The sequence below is a fragment of the Vitis vinifera genome, chromosome 10 (genome assembly GCF_030704535.1).
Source record: "Vitis vinifera cultivar Pinot Noir 40024 chromosome 10, ASM3070453v1".
NCBI classification, from domain to species: domain Eukaryota; kingdom Viridiplantae; phylum Streptophyta; class Magnoliopsida; order Vitales; family Vitaceae; genus Vitis; species Vitis vinifera.
Genome location: NC_081814.1, coordinates 20,081,712 through 20,099,655, shown reverse-complemented (window position 1 = coordinate 20,099,655; position 17,944 = coordinate 20,081,712). Strand labels below are relative to the sequence as shown.

The 17,944-nt window shown below is 32.1% G+C and overlaps 1 long non-coding RNA gene across 4 annotated transcripts; it reads right to left on the bottom strand.

Moving 5' to 3' along the window:
• Positions 1-905: 905 nt before the first annotated feature.
• Positions 906-16,611, bottom strand: LOC132254541 (uncharacterized). 4 transcript variants are annotated; one of them, XR_009466832.1, is made up of 3 exons: positions 13,706-16,611; positions 1,941-2,677; positions 906-1,203 (listed from the first exon to the last, which is right to left on the bottom strand). It is a non-coding gene; the product is annotated as an uncharacterized LOC132254541 (long non-coding RNA). The 4 variants fall into 4 exon arrangements; XR_009466834.1 differs by having other exon boundaries at positions 1,941-2,001; XR_009466831.1 differs by having other exon boundaries at positions 906-2,001.
• Between the last annotated feature and the right edge of the window lie 1,333 nt (positions 16,612-17,944).

Sequence of the window (17,944 nt, the reverse complement as noted above, 5' to 3'; positions counted from 1 at the left end):
ATTATTATTTATTCTTCAACTAAACAATTGATACTCAAATACAGTATAAGTGCTCTCAAAATTGAAATGTTGAGTTCGTACTTGAATTTGTTCAAAAAGAGGATATGGAAAACCTGTTATAAAGATTACATCCTGTATTAAACATTGTGACTATTAAGTTAACAAAATATGTTTTGTTTCACAAAAGAAACTTGTACAACATTAATTTACATATACCAAACCCCATTGTTTACTACGGGTAGCCCATACTACAAGTGTATCTAACAAATATATACATTACATCATTCCAACAAAAGGTTTAGTCTTGATACAAAAGGCATGGCCTCAAAAGACTTTCCATATGAGCAAACAGCATCCAATCACAGTAAAGCATTGCTCAAGCATTCTTTCCTACATAGGTCTTCTGACCTGCATCTAGAGGTGGAAGGGATAGGGTGAGTTCACAACTCAGTAGGAAAGTTTATAACCATCCTAGGTATACCCTTAAAAACCTTGAATCAAACGTTTAATAACATGCATGATAAAAATTTCATAACCATTATCAAATGTGTAATCATGTCAAACATGTATGCATGTGTTTGTTGGTTTCATCATTGCTTTTCCCCATCCATCCTTTCACAACTGATAAATTGCTGACTCCCAACAATGTACACAGCAGATATCAATGCTCCACAAGATACTCGGTCAATATAATAATGACTATTCTGGAACATCACCCAAGGGCAAGTCATACCCCATGTCTTTTGGGACTCATACTGTCACACCCCAATTTTTTTTTTTTTTTCTTATGATTATTATTTATTCTTCAACTAAAGAATTGATACTCAAATATAGTATAAGTGCTCTCAAAAATTTAAATGTTGAGTTCCTACTTGAATTTGTTAAAAAAGAGGATGGAAAACCTGTTATAAAGAGTACATCCTGTATTAAACATTGTGACTATTAAGTTAACAAAATATGTTTTGTTTCACAAAAGAAACTTGTACAACATTAATTTACATATACCAAACCCCATTGTTTACTATGGGTAGCCCATACTACAAGTGTATCTAACAAATATATACATTACATCATTCCAACAAAAGGTGTAGTCTTGATACAAAAGGCATGGCCTCAAAAGACTTTCAATATGAGCAAACAACATCCAATCACAGTAAAGCATTGCTCAAGCATTCTTTCCTGCATAGGTCTTCTGACCTGCATCTATGGGTGGAAGGAATAGGTAGAGTTCACAACTCAGTAGGAAAGTTTATAACCATCCTAGGTAAAACCTTGAATTAAACGTTTAATAACATGCATGATGAACATTTCATAACCATTAACAAATGTGTAATCATGCCAAACATGTATGCATGTGTTTGTTGGTTTCATCATTGCTTTTCCCCATCCATCCTTTCACAACTGATAATTTGCTGACTCCCAATAATCTACACAGTAGATATCAATGCTCCACAAGATACTCGATCAATATAATAATGACTATTCTGGGACATCACCCAAGGGCAAGTCATACCCCGTGTCTTTTGGGACTCATACCCAAGGGCAGGACCAACCCCATACACCCACATCGGAGTGTCTTCCTCGAGGGCTTTAGGGACTTTCACCCAAGGACCCACGGTCCCACATAAACAATATATCAAATGATAAGGCCTGTAGCATCACATAAGCACTTCGCCACCAATAAATTCTCTGAATATGATCTGTGATAATTCCATATCCTTCTTGCAATGCAATCACACCATAAACCATTTCGACAACACAAAACCACGAATCTTCATACCAATATACGTTCCAACATCATGGTAACATTTCAATGCAATAAACCGAGATGCAATGACACTTTAAAAGATTTTATGAAATCATAGAAATAACATAAAATTCCAACAAATAATTCAAGAAAAGAAATCAGATACACCATAGAATAGCATAAAATTCCCTACCTTACACCGACTTCCTTTTTGTGTTTCTTCTAAGTAGGCGATCTTTGCCTATTACGAGGAACTGAAATGAAACAACATAATTTAGGTTTCCTAACCATGAAAATTTATATAGTTTATTGTTGCAAATTTTTAATTCTCACATTCTCTAATCTATATCCTACATGTTTTCAGATCAAATTTGAATTGAATTAAACAATATTTACAATGCATATTAATTTCCCTAATTAATTACCAAACACTAATTCTTTTGATTTTCTTAAAGCCTAACCTATTAACAAATCCCAAGTGTCCAAATAACCCAATTCATCACATGTTTACTAATCTATTTTTCAATCAAACCAAATTAAACAAAGATTTATGCTGATCTTACCATTAATAAAATACTTAACTTAAAATACTTTAATCTTTAATTAATTGTGATTTTTAACTAAAACAGGTTTATAGCTAATTATACTCAACTTTTACACAATTTTAACCGTTAATTCTATTCAACATACCATTAGGAACCAAAATAAACGAAAATTACAAAATTAAACAACTTGCTTACCTCAAATCTACACTTTCTCTCTCTAACCCAAGTTGCTGCAGGTGAAATGGTGCAAAACGAGCTGCAGCCCCCTTATAAAGGGGTCTCCAAGCACCCAAGCATGAGGTGGCCGCCCACATGGCTGCCACCAATCACCCAAGTAGGAGGTGGCATTCCACTAACTCCAATTTCCAAATTTTGCACTTTAGTCCTTCAAGTTATCAAAAATAAAACCCATAATTGCCCATTAGTCCTTTAGGTTTTCATAACCCTAATTAGTCCCTAAGAACCTAATAAGCATGCTTAGGTCATTAACTAATCCCACTTAACCATAATCAAAGTTTAATTCATAATTAAATATGATTAGCACTAAATAGTTTTAACATCTAATTAAGCAAGCTTAAAGTTAAGTACTAAAATAATCATTATTGCCTATTTAATTCATTAGTACTAGGTGTTACAATGAGAAACCAAAGCTTCATGTCCAAATGATTAGTTACAAATGGAAAAAAGGAATGAGCTTAGATAGAACCTAAAAAGCAGTCCAAACGATTGAAAACAAGTGGAACAAACAAATGAACTTAGATATAACCTAGATGCCATTCCAATAATAGGAAACGAAAGGGATGAAGAATAAACATAGACAAAACCTAGGATGGTGTCTAAACGATGAGAAATTAAAGGAACATACAATTAAGCTTAGATAGGGCCTACGGGGCGTCCCAATAATGAAAAACCAAATTGAAGAATGAATGACCATAGAAAGAAGCTACAAAGTCGTCGCAAAGATGAGAAACCAAAGGGAGAAAGAATAAACTTCCATCAAACCTAGATGGTGTCGAAACGGTGAGAAACCAATGGATCGAGTCCCAGTGATTAGTTACAAATGGAAAAAAGGAATCAGCATAATAGAACCTAGAAAGCTATCCCAATGATGAAAACCGAGTGGAAAAGACAAATGAACATGGATTAAACCTAGATGGTGTTCCAATCATAGGAAACTAAAGGGACAAAGACTAAACATAGACAGAACCTAGGATGGTGTCCAAACGATGAGAAATTAAAGGAACAAACAATTAAGCTTAGATAGGGCCTAAGGGGCATCCCAATGATGACAAACTGAAGGTAAAAATGAATGACCTTAGAAAGAAGCTATGATGTCGTCCCAAAGATGAGAAACCACAGGGACAAGGAATAAACTTCCAAAAAACCTAGATGGTGTCCAAACGATGAGAATCCAAAGGATCATGTCCCAATGATTAGTACAAATGGAAAAAAGGAATGAGCTTAGATACAACCTAGAAAGTTGTCCCAAAGATGAAAAACAAGTGGAACAAACAAATGAACTTAGATAAAACCTAGATCGCAATCCAACGATAGGAAACAAAAGAGATGAAGAATAAACATAGATAGAACCCAGGATAGTGTCTAAACGATGAGAAGTTAAAGGAACAAATAATTAAGCTTAGATAGGGCCTAGGAGGCGTGCCAATGAAGACAAACTAAAGGAAAGCATCAATGACCTTAGAACCTACGATGTCGTCAGAAAGATGAGAAACCAAAGGGAGAAAGAATAAACTTCGAGCAAACCTTGATTGCGTCTAAACTTCCATAGGGTCTATGGGGCGTCCTAATGATGACAAACCAAAGGAAAGAATGAATGACCTTAAATAGAGCCTACGATGTCATCCCAAAGATGAGAAACCAAATGGAGAAAGAATAAACTTCCATAAAACCTGGATAGTTTCCAAACAATTATAAACCAAAGGATCATGTCCCAATGATTAGTTACAAATAGAAAAAGGGAATGAGCCTAGATAGAACCTAGAAAGCTGTCCCAGTGATGAAAAACGAGTGGAACAAACCAATGAACTTGGATAAAACCTAGATCGTGTTCCAATCATAGGAAACAAAAGGGATGAAGAATAAACATAGAACCGAGGATGGTGTCCAAACGATGAGAAATTAAAGAAACAAATAATTAAGCTTAGATAAAGCCTACGGTGTGTCCTAATGATGACAAACCAAAGGAAAGAATGAATCACATGAGATAGAACCTACAATGTCATCCCAAAGATGAGAAACCAAAGGGAGAAAGAATAAACTTCCATTAAACCTAGATTATGTCCAAACAATGAGAAACCAAATGTTCATGTCCCAATGATTAGTTACAAATGGAAAAAAGGAATGACCTTAGATAGAACCTAGAATGTTGCCCACTAATGAGAAACGAGAGGAACTAACAAACGAACTTAGATAAAACCTTAGATCATGTGCCAATAATAGGAACCAAAAGGGATGAAGAATAAAGGAACAAAAAATTAAAGGAAAGAATGAATGAATGAGAAATTAAAGGAACAAAAAATTAAGCTTTGATAGGGCCTACGGGACGTCCAATGATGAGAAACCAAAAGGAAAGAATGAATGACCTTACAAAGAAGCTACGATGTCGTCCCAAAGATGAGAAACCAAAGGGAGAAAGAATAAACTTCCACCAAACCTAGATGGTGTCCAAACAGTGAGAAAGAAAAGGTTCGTGTCCCAATGATTAGTTACAAATGGAAAAATGGAAAAATGGAATGAGCATATATAGAACCTAGAAAGTTATCCTAATGATGAAAAACGAGTGGAACAAACAAATGAACTTAGATAAAACCTAGAACGCGTTCCAATGATAGGAAACAAAAGGGATGAAGAATAAACATAGATAGAACATAGGATGGTGTGTAAACAATGAGAAATTAAAGCAACAAACAATTAAGCCTACATAGGGCCTAGGGGGCGGCCCAATGATGACAAACCAAAGTAAAGAATGAATCACCTTAGAAAGAACCTACGATGTCGTCCCAAAATGAGAAACCAAATGGAGAAAAATAAACTTCCATCAAACCTAGATGGTGTCCAAACGATGAGAAACCAAAGGCAAAAGTCCCAAAGACTAAATGAGAGAAAGAACCTATGAGGTCATCCCAAAGATGAGAAACCAAAGGGAGAGAATAAACTTCCATAAAACCTAGATGGTGTCCAAACCATGAGAAACCAAACGATCATGTCCCAATGATTAGTTACAAATGGAAAAAAGGAATGACCTTCGATAGAACCTGGAATGCTGTCCTAGTGATGAAAAACGAGTGGAAAAAAAATAATGAACTTAGATAAAACCTAAATGGTGTTCCAATCATAGGAAAGAAAAGGGATGAAGAATAAACATAGATAGAACCTAGGATGTTGTCCAAACGATGAGAAATTAAAGTAACAAATAATTGAGCTTAGATAGGGCCTAGGGGGCGTCCCAATGATGACAAACCAGACTAAAGAATGAATCACCTTAGAAAGAACATACGATGTCTTCAAAAAATGAGAAACCAAATGGAGAAAGAATAAACATCCGTCAAACCTAGATGGTGTCCAAACAATGAGAAACCAAAGGCAAAAGTCCCAACGAGTAGTTACAAATGGAAAAAAGGAATGACCTTAGATAGAACCCAGAATGCTGTCCCATTTATGAAAAATGAGTGGAACAAACAAATGAACTTAGATAATACCTAGATCACGTTCCAATGATAGGAAACAAAAGGGATGAAGAATAAACATAGATAGAACCTAAGACATGGTCTAAACGATGAGAAATTAAACGAAAAAACAATAAAGCTTACATAGGGCCTAGGGCGCATCCTAATGATGACAAACCAAAGTAAAGAATGAATGACCTTACAAAGAACGTACGATCTCGTCCCAAAGATAAGAAACCAAATGGAGAAAGAATAAACTTCCATAAAACCTAGATGGTTTCCAAAGAATGAGAAACGAAAAGATCATGTCCCAATGATTAGTTACCAATGGGAAAAAGGAATGGCTTAGATAGAACCTAGAAAGCTGTCCCAATGATGAAAAACGAGTGGAACAAAAAAATGAACTTAGATTAAACCTAGATGGTGTTCCAACGATAAGAAACAAAAGAGATGAAGAATAAACATAGATAGAACCTAAGATGGTGTCCAAATGATGAGAAATTAAAGAAACAAAAAATTAAGCTTAGATAGGGCCTAGGGGGCGTCCCAATGATGACAAACCCAAGGAAAGAATGAATGACCTTAGAAAGAAGCTACAATGTCGTCCCAAAGATGAGAAACCAAAGGGAGAAAGAATAAACTTCCATAAAACCTAGATGTTGTCCAAACGATAAGAAACCAAAGGATCATGTCCCAATGATTAGTTACAAATTGAAAAAAGGAATAAGCTTTAGATAGAACCTAAAAAGTTGTCCCAATGATGAAAAACGAATGCAACAAACAAATGAACTTAGATAAAACCTAGATCGCGTTCCAATAATAGAAATAGAAGGATTGAAGAATAAACTTAAATAGAACCTAGGATGGTGCCCAAACTATGAGACATTAAAGAAACAAATAATTAAACATAGATAGGTTCTACGGGGCGTCCCAATGATGACAAACCAAAGGAAACAGTGAATGACCTGAGATAGAACCTACGAATTCTTCCCAAAGATGAGAAACCAAAGGGAGAAAGAATAAACTTCCATAAAACCTTGGATGGTTGCCAAACGATGAGAAACCAAAGGAACAAACTATTAAATTTAGATAGGACAGTGCTTCTATAACTTTTGAAGATGCAAGGTACAATCCCAATGACATGTTAGCTTTTGTTGTATCCATGAATGATTCTAATAGTGATAGTGATTATGAGTTAAATTCGTACAGAGTCGAATTCTTCGATAACCTTGTTCGATATTGACTCTTGTTTTTGTGTTGGGAATTTTGTTCTAATTTTTATTTGAACATAGAAATCTTTTTACATATTGGCTTTCTCTCCATCAAAATTCAAGAGTTGTTGTGCAATCAAACGTACATCTAAAAAGTGTTTAAGCGGTTAATCCAACTCAAGTGGTTTTAGTTCTCTTAATTGGCAAGAAAAGTCCTGTTCAGTTTAGAAATGAATTTAAATTCAACTCTAATTTGGAAACCCTTAGATACCAAAATCCTCATGGCTTTTGCCTCTAAATACTTACCTTATAACCCTTTGAAGGTTAGAGATTCGGGCAAAAAGATCATAGAGGTCTTGGAGATTATTAAAAACCACTCATCCTTTGGAGGTGATACCATTTTCAGGAAATAAAACGGTAAGTTAACAACATAAGTTCGCCACTAAAACGATAAGAAATTTCTCCCTTTAAAGATAAGAAGTATTAATAAAGCGCACCACTCATAAGAATCCATCTTAAAGATAAAGAGAAAACGGAGATAAAACGTAGGATAGTGTAGCGAAGATGAGAAACTAAAGGAAAAAAGAAGAAACATGGATAAAACCTAGGATGACGTTCCAATGATGAGAAATGAAATAAACAAAGAATAAACTAACATAGAACATAGGATGGTGTCCTAATGATGAGAAACAAGAAGAAATACGAGGAAACCTAGATAGAACCTAGGAGGGTGTCGCAATGATGAGAAACCAAATAGACAAAATATTAAGCTTATATTGAACCTATCATCTTTCCAATGATATATGAAACCAAATGAAAAAAGAAAAAACTTAGGACGATGTCCCAATAATTAGAAACAAACATAATAGAAAAGATACTTAGAACCTAGAATGACATCCGAATAATTAGAAATCAAATGAAACAAATATTAAATTGAGAATGAACATAGAATAAACTGAGATAGAAACTAGAATGGTTTCCCAATGATGAGAAACAAATGTAATAAAGAAGAAACATAGATACATCTTAGGATGGTGTCCCAATGATGAAAAACCAAATGAGCAAAGAATAAATCGAGATATAACCTATGATGGTGTCCTAAATGACAAGAAAAAAAAAAAGAGCATATGATTAAGTGTAGAAAGAACCTAGGATGGAGTCCCAACGATGACAAACCAAAGGAAAAAACAATTAAGCTGAAATAAAACCTAGGATAGCGTTCCACTGATCAGAAACCAAATGAACAAAGAATAAACAGAAACAGAAACTAGAATGGTGTCCCACTTATGAGAATCGAAAGTAACAAATAAGAAACTTAGATACAACTTAGGATAGTACCCAATGTTAAGAACCCAAATAAACAAAAAATAAATTGAGATAGAACCTAAGATGGTGTCCCAATGATGAGAAACCAAAGGACAAATTGATTAACTTTAGAAAGAACCACCCAATATTGAGAAATCAAAGGAACAAACGATTATGTTTATATAGAACCTAGTTACGCATCCCACTGATGATAAACAAAATGAACAAAGAATAAACAAAACCTATGATGGTGTCCCAATGATGAGAAAATAAAGTAACAAAGAAGAAACTTAGATAGAATCTGGGAACCAATCCCATTGATGAGAAACAAAAAGGAAGAAAAAAGAAACTTAGATTCAGCCTAAGATGCAATCCTATTGATGAGTAACAAAAGGAACTAACGTTTAAGCTATAAGATAGAACCAAGAATGGAATCATAGGAAAACAAATAAACAAAGAATACATGATATAACCTAGGATAGTGTCCCAATGATGAGAAACCAAAGGAACAAACATCAAACTTAAATCAAACCTATGATCGTGTCCCAATGTTGAGAAAGTAAAGGAACAAACGATTAAGGATAATTAGAAAGTAGAATGGTGTCCCAATGATGAGAAACAAAACTAACAAAAAGCAAACTTAGATAGAACTTAGGATGACGTCCCAATAATTAAAAACCAGATGAACAAAGAATAAATTGAGAAAGAGCCTAGGATGGTGTCCCAATGATGAGAAAATGAAGGAACAAATGATTAAGCTTAGAAAGAACCTAGGATAGCATTCCATTGATCAGAAACCAAATGAACAAAGATTAAACTGATATAGAAACTAGAATGGTGTCCTAATGATAAAAAACAAAAGTAATAAAGAAGAAACTTGGATACAACCTAGAATGGTGTTCCAATGATGAGAAACCAAATTGACAAAAAATAAACTGAGTTAGAATATAGGATGGTGTCCCAATGACGAGAAACCAAAGGAACAAATGATTAAGTTTTGAAACAACCTGTGATGGCTTCCCAATGATGAGAAACCAAAGGAACAAACAATTATCTTTATATAAAACCTAGTTTTGCATCCCAATGATGAGAAACGAAATGAACAAAGAATAACATGTGATAAAAATATATGATGGTGTCTCAATGAGGAGAAAAAAAAGTAACAAAGAAGAAATTTAGATAGAATCTGAGATGGTTTCCCAATGATTAGTAACCAAAGGAACAAAGAAGAAACTTCAATTCACCCTAGGATGTAGTCCTATTGATGAGAACAAAAGGAACCAACGTTTAAGCTTTAGATAGAACTTAAGATGGCATCCCAATAATGTGAAAGTAAATAAAAAATAATAATAACATTATATAGAACCCAGGATATTGTCCTAAGGATGAGAAACCAAAGGAATAAGCATCAAAGTAAAATCAAACCAATGATGGTGTCCTAATATTCAGTAACTAAAGAAACAAATGATTAATGTAGATAGAACCAAGGATGATGCCCCAATGATGAAAAACCAAACAAAGAAATAATAAACTAAGATAGAATAGAGGATGGTGTCCTAATGATGAGAAACCAAAGGAACAAAGAAGAAACCTAAATAGAAGCGAGGGTGTCACAATGATGAGAAACCAAATGAACAAACGATTAAACTTATACAAAACCTAGGATGTCTTCCCAGTGATATGAAACCAAACAAACAAAGAATAAATTGAGAAAGAACCTAAGTTGTTCCCAATAATTAGAAACCAAATGATTAAGCACATATAGAACCTAGGATGGCGTCCCAATAATTAGAAACCAAATGAAGATAGAATAAACTAATAAAGAACTTAGGATGGTGTCCCAATGATGAGAAACCAATGGAACAAACAATTAAGCTTAAATAGAACCTAGGATAACATTCCACTTATCAGACACAAAATGAACAAAGAATAAAACGAAATAGAAATTAATGGTGCTGCAATGATAAAAAGCAAAAGAAACAAATACGAAACTTAGATACAACCTAGGATGTTGTCTCAATAATGAGAAACCACATGAATAAAGAATAAACTATGTTAGAATCTTGGAATGGTGCTCCATTGACAAGAAACAAAGGAACAAACGATTAAATTTAGAAACAACCTAGGATTGTGTCCCAATGATGAGAAACCAATGGAACACAAGATTATGTTTAGATAGAACCTAGCTTTGCCTCCGAATGATGAGAAACGAAATAAACACAGAATAAACTGAGGTACAACCTATGATGTTGTCCCAATGATGAAAAACAATAGTAACAAAGAAGAAACTTACATAGAACCTAGGATGGTGTCTAAATGATGAGAAACCAAATGAAGAGAGAAGAAACTTATATTCAATCTAGGATGCAGTCCTATTGATGAGAAACGAAATGAACTAACATTTACTTATATTAGAACCTACGATGGCGTCCCAATGACGGGAAAGCAAAATAAACAAAGAATAAACTTATATAGGACCTAGGATATTATCCCAATGATGAGAAAACTAATAATTTTTTAAACCTCAACTAAATATGAGATAAACTGAAAAACTAAACAAAACATAATGATTTTTAAAGGAAACTAAACTAAGCATAATATCAATGAACCAACCATACTAATAATTTTTAAAAACTAGACTAAACATGAGATCAACAAAATAACCAAACTAATAATTTTTCAAAACTAAATTAAGCATGAGATTAAAAAAAAATAACCATGCTAATCATTTTTAAAATAAACTAAACTAAGCACAATATCAACAAAGCACCCAAATTAATAATTTTTTACAAACTAAACTAAACATGGGATTAATGGAATAACCACATAACTAATGATTTTTAAAAGAAACTAAGCTAAGTATAATATCAACAAAGCAACCAAACTAATAATTTTTATAAACTAAACTAAGTATAAGATGAAAGGAATAACCAAACTAATAATCTTAAAAGAAACTAAACAAATCATAATATGAACAAAACAACCAAACTAATGGTTTTTTTTTTTTTCCAAAAAAAAGAAAACAAAAACAAAAGTAAGCATAATATCAACAAAGAAACCAAAGTAATAATTTTTCAAAACTAAACTAAACATGAGATAACTGACTTTTTAAAAGAAACTAAACTTAGTATAATATCATGAAAGTAAGCAAACTAATAATGTTTAAAAACTAAACTAAGTGTGAGATTAATTAAGTAATCAAACTAATGATTTTTAAAAGAATTATACCAAGCATAACCAAGGTTTAAAATATCGGTAAACACGGATATATCGGTACTTGGATTTTACGGATATATTGAATATATCGGATAAATATCGATGAATATTTTGACAAAAATATTGATAGAAGAGAAATAGTTCAAAATTCATGAAAATATTTAGAAAACTTAAAAAAAAATGATAAAATAAGTAAAAATACACATATTAAAGTTCTTTTGTAAGTGTAATTAACATAAATACGATTATAGATAATATTTATCAAATTTTTATTAAAAAAATTAGCTTAAATTCCTTTAATATATTTATATTCATTTATTTTAAAAATTAAAACATGTTTTATTACATTTTAAACAAAAATTTAAATTGATTTCTATAAAATATTTTATTTGAGATTTAATTTCTAAAATTTTATTATAAATATGTGCTGACAACTTTTTTTATTAACATTAATTTTTTTAAATAATTAAAATTATTAATAATTTATCTTATCAAATTAATTTTAATTTTTAAAATATTCAAACTTCATTAATTTTTTATATTGTAGCAATTTTTTAGTAAAATTATATTTTTAAAATATAAAATTAAAAGAATAAATAAAAAATTAAAAGTGAAGTGATAATAATTTTTTAAAATAGGATTAATGAGATAAATATGAAAAGTAGTTAAAAATAAAATGATAATATAAATTTAAAATAAAAGATAAATTAAAAATGAATAATTAAAAAAATATCAATATACATAATTTTTTTTTTAAAATTCAAACAATCGGTGATTTTTTGTGCTCTCCCTGCTTGTCACCGCACGTTGCCCCACGCTCGATTTTTTCACCTATAGATTGCTTCTAAATCAATTTTTAAAAGAAACTAAACAAAACATAATATGAACAAAACAACCAAACTAATAATTTTTTTAGAAACTAAACTAAATATGAGATCAACTAATAATAGAATTAAACTAAGCAAAATATCAACAAAGCAACCAAACTAATAATTTTCAAAAACTAAACTAAACATGAGATCAACGGAATAACCCAACTAATGATTTTTAATAGAAACTAAACTAAAGGTGATATCCACAAAGCAACCAAACTAATAAAGTAAAACTAAACTATGCACGAGATTAAACAAATAATCTAACCAATGATTTTTAGGATAATTAAACCAAACAAATTGACAGAGTAACCAAACTAATAATTTTTCAAAACGAAACTAAATATTAGATTAATTGAATAACTAAACTAATTTCACATTAATGAAACTAAACTAAGCATAATATCAGCAAAGCAACCAAACTAATAATTTTTAAAACCAAAACTAAAAATGAGATTAACTAAATAACTAAACTAATTATTTTAAAAAAAAAATTGAACAAACCATGATATCAACAAAGCAACCAAACTAATAATTTTTAAAAACTAAACAAAACATGAGATCAACATAATAACTAAACTAATATGTTTTAAAGAAAATGAAATTGTGCATTATATCAACAAAGCAACAAAACTTATAATTTTTCAAAACTAAACTAAGCATAAGATCAAAAGGACAACTAAACTAATGATTTTTAAAAGAAATTAAACGAAGCATAGTATCAATAAATATACCATACTAATAATATTTAAAAATTAAACTAAATATGAGATCAACGGACTAATTGAACTAATGATTTTTAAAAGAAACTAAACTTAGTAAAACAAATAATGTTTAAAAACTAAACTATGTATGAGATTAATAGAGTAACCAAACTAATGGTTCTTAAAAGAATTATACCAAGCACAACATCAACAAACCAACCAAACTAATGATTTTTTGAAAAGTAAACTAAACATGAGATCAAAAGATTAACCAAACTAATGATTTTTAAAAGAAACTAGACTAAGCATTGTATCAACAAAACAATCAAACTAATAATTTTTATAAACTAAATTAAGCATCCAATTAATAATACATGAGAATATAAAATTTCTCATTATAGAAACAATGTAAAATGTACCACTCTTTAGATTTTTTTGATCTCCTGCAACCTGACTTGAAGCTGCATTCAATTTTCCCTACATTTATGGAGACGAAAAGTTTGATCACAATTCAAAACAAAGGAAAAGAAAAGGAGTTAGATAAGAATAAGAGCTAATATGTACCTTGATAGCCACCATTTTGTTTTTTACTCTTTATTTTTTAGTATCTTCTAATGATCTAATACCCTACGAAGCAAAAGCAACATCCAAAGTTCAGGCAGTCAATTTCTGTCTTTCCTTGTTTTTTTTTTCTGGGCAACCAAACAGAAATTAGGGTTCCAGGGAAATCGTGACAAAAATTCTTCCTCTTAACTAAACAGCTTCCATTAATGACCTACTGGGTTAGCGATCCTAGTTGCGGAACTCCAATAAACATAAATCAACCCATCCATTCAAATGCACAAGAACTCCAAATGTAACCAAAATTCAAACAAATTTATTACCTTCTGATGCACTTCAAGCTATGTCAAACTCAGAGAAACAATCACCAACACTCCAAGAATGCAAAAACTTGCACTTATCCCCATAACTACAATTTCCTTGAAGCCAATAATTACAAAGCTTCTCAATCTTCTTAAATACTCTATTGCCCGCGCCACTACCTTGAGCTCTATTGCCTGCACCACCGTCGTGAACCGGCCCCCACGTAGGATTAAACTTAGGACTTCTTCATGCACCAGAAAAGCTGTGATCGTCATGTACTCCTTGATTTGGCCATTTGGACAATGATCCATTGCTTATGAATGGTTGGTGTTGTTGGGGAGGAGGACCTGGTAATTCTCTGGGTAGGTACGGATAGGGGAACTTGTTGCACCTGCCTGCCCGCCCTCCAATGGTAACAAACCTTTTGTTGTTTTTCACTATAATTCAAAGCTCCAAGTCGTTGAAACACCCGTTTGTTACCATGCTCGTCGGCATCCATAGCTAAAGAAGATCAAAACAGAGATTAAATGTAGAGCTTTGCCTTGAAACTGAACTGAAATCTTTATCTTTATACCAAAAACAGGGAATTAGGGTATCCCGAAATAGTAATTCAAGAATTTGACCATGGGTTCCAACAATTATAGATCCAATCTCATCATGGGAAACCCTAATTTCCTCAAAATTTCCATTCAAAATTTTATATTCGGAAAGGAAACAAAGTGCATGGCCCAGCGGAGTAACGTCGAGAAACAAAGAATCGAGCATCATCAACAGGTTGAAACAGTTAGACAAGCAAACCAGATAATCAAGAAATCTAAATAGTGGAATGATTAGTCAAAACAGTTGTTTCATCAGACCTGATCACCATAAACCTCCAATCTCCTCCCTCTTAGCTCTCTCTCTAGAAACACTCCAAGCTGAAATAGCAAATCCAAGGATAGGCGATTGTTTGAAACTGAAATAAATAGAGTCTTTCCCTGTTTTTTCTGCGCAACCAAACAGAAATTAGGGTTCCGGGGAAATCATGACAAAAATTCTTCCTCTTAACTAAACAGTTTTCGTTAATGACCTACTGGGTTAGCGATCCTAGTTGCGGAACAATTTCCAAATATGATCTTTTTTGTTGCTGAGAAATCAAAGGAAGGGAAAGAAAAAGAAAAAAAAAAAAAGAGCAGGAATCTTGGAAACACCCATTTGAAAGGCGAGAATATACTTTCAAGTTTGTGGTTTCCTAGAAACTTAAGGACAGGAAAATATAGATTTTCTCGGCAACCAAACGAAAAAAAGAAAAGTTAAAAAGAGTGCAGGAAAAAAGGATAACAAGAATGGCGATCTCTTGCAGACAAGATGAGGGTGAAGAATGGTGAGCACTGATTTGAAATGGTAGAAAAATCTCCTGTGATGTTCGCGGAAACCAGAAAAGAATAATGATGCAAGTGTGATCTCTTGTTCCCTCAGAAAAATGGATATCCCAAGGAAAATGGCGATTCTATCCTCGAATATGAAGATCCTGAAGCTCCAAATATGGGTGTCTGATGATCCTTTCTCACTATCGGTGGATTGCAATGGGGAATATTGCTCTCTGATGATAATGAACTCTAATGGCGGTGATGACTCTCTATAAACGAACCAGCGAGCTTCAACGGTGGCGAACTACTCCGACAGTGATGAAACGAACCACAAGCTTCAACGATGGTGAACTACTCCGGCAGCTATGAACTTGCCTTTTTCAATGAGAATTTGCGCTCCTCCATAAAACACCCAAAAAGTGACTCCCTCTGTCGGTGATGAACTCTCCTACTCCAAAAAATGCCCAAAATCTCTATGTTGGCGACGAAGTCTCATTTCCAAGAATGCCAAAAAGAGCTTCTTCGTCGGTAATGAAGTCTCTATTTTTTCAACCTCAAAAGTCTCTGGAACTACAGTTGTTACGCCATTCCCGGTGTGGTGTGCATCCCTCAACAAAAAGATTCCTGTTCCGGAGACTTCCCCAAAAACGGCCTCCTAAATGCCTGGCAGTTCAAAAATGTGATTGGCAATAACTTCCTTGCATGGCCTATGGTGATGCTCCCTCACATGAGACTCTTCTCGAAACCATCATGATGTCATGTCCCGGAAGAAAATGGATCCTTCTCAAAAGTCTCATCGTCATGCCAAATGCATGTCTCCATCTCACCCGGAGCGCATGTGTGATAGCCATCCAGAATGCACGTGCCTCTAACCTTCTGGAGTCTTTTGGATCCCATGCATGGAGATCAAAATTGCAGCATGAAAGAAATGCCCTTCTATGCATGCCTTGGCCATTACACACGTATTCATCCTTATCTCATCCAAGCATCAGAATAATTGCAAAAATATAGGGCTTGTTCTTGGTGTTTTTAAAAATAGTTTTTTAGAATTTTTAAAAAACTAGAGTGTTTGACATGATGTTTTAATACAAAAAACAAGAAGTTCGTTTGAATGAAAGAATTTGTATTGTTTTTAAAAACAATATATTATTTTTATTTTATAAAATTAATTTATAATAATATGAAATAAAATTCAAGTTAAGTCTTATTAAAAAATAAAAATTAATTTCACAATTATATATAAGTTAAAGATAAATAATTTTTTTTTAAATTATGAAACAATTTTTTTATTGTAGTGAAATAAAAATTTCTATAATATAAAAACAATTTTAATATTCATTTTTAATACAAGTCAATTAAGTGCTTTAATTAATTTTTAAAATTTTTTATTTGATCATGATTTCTTATGTTTTTTTAGAAACTTTTTTAATGTTAAAGAATAAAAAAAAAAAAGTTTTTTAATGTTTTATAAAATTAAGGATATTTGATCATTTATTATTATAAAAGGATTTTAAAAATAAAAGAACAAAAAGACTTGTTCAGATAAATTATTATTATTATTATTATTATTTTTAAAAAATATATATTTTGATTTTGTAAAAACATTTTAAATTCAATTTATATAATATTAATTAATTAAATTTAATTGAAGTCTTATTGAAAATAAAAATAATTTTGTAATTAAAAATAAATTAAAAATATATAGTTTTTAGTAAAACATAAACAATAATATTATAATAAAATCATAAATTATTATTTTTAGTAGAAAATATACTATTTTATTATATGTAAGAAAAAAGATATTTTATTATATTAAAAATTTTATGGTATTAACGAGTTTATTATTTTAAGTTTTAAATTATTTTTAAAAATTAATAGAGTTGTTAACAAATTTAACACATTAAATCTTGTTTAATCTTAAGCTAATTTGCCTAGCGAAAAAAGAAATTGAAAAATAATAATTTTATATAGAAAAGAAATAATAGAGTATATATGCCCTAGGGTTTGTTGTCTACCTTCATTTTCTTTTTCATTTTTCCCAAAATCTCTTTGATTTTGTTCCTCCTAAAAGTTGACAGAACTTGTCCAAAAGTACTGATGCCCTTATTCCATCAATGCAAGGCTCTATTCCCAGTCCAAAAGCAAACTGAGCTAAAGGAGCAACAAGATTTGATTTTCTCACCATTAAGCCAATGACACTGCCATTATGTTGATTCAAATTTGGTGGCCCAAAAGATAAAAACAGTAAGACCCTTTCCCTGGTAAGAAGAATCTGTAGCAACTCCAACCTTCATGATTGCCCCATTCATGAACAGAGCATCAAGTGTAGCTTCTGGCTCAGTTGAGACTGTGACTCGGCATGCAGAAGGTGACCATGCATATGTGTACACCTGTAGGTGGAAAGATGCCAGGAAAAATGGGCAGCCTGCCCTTTCTCCTTTAACA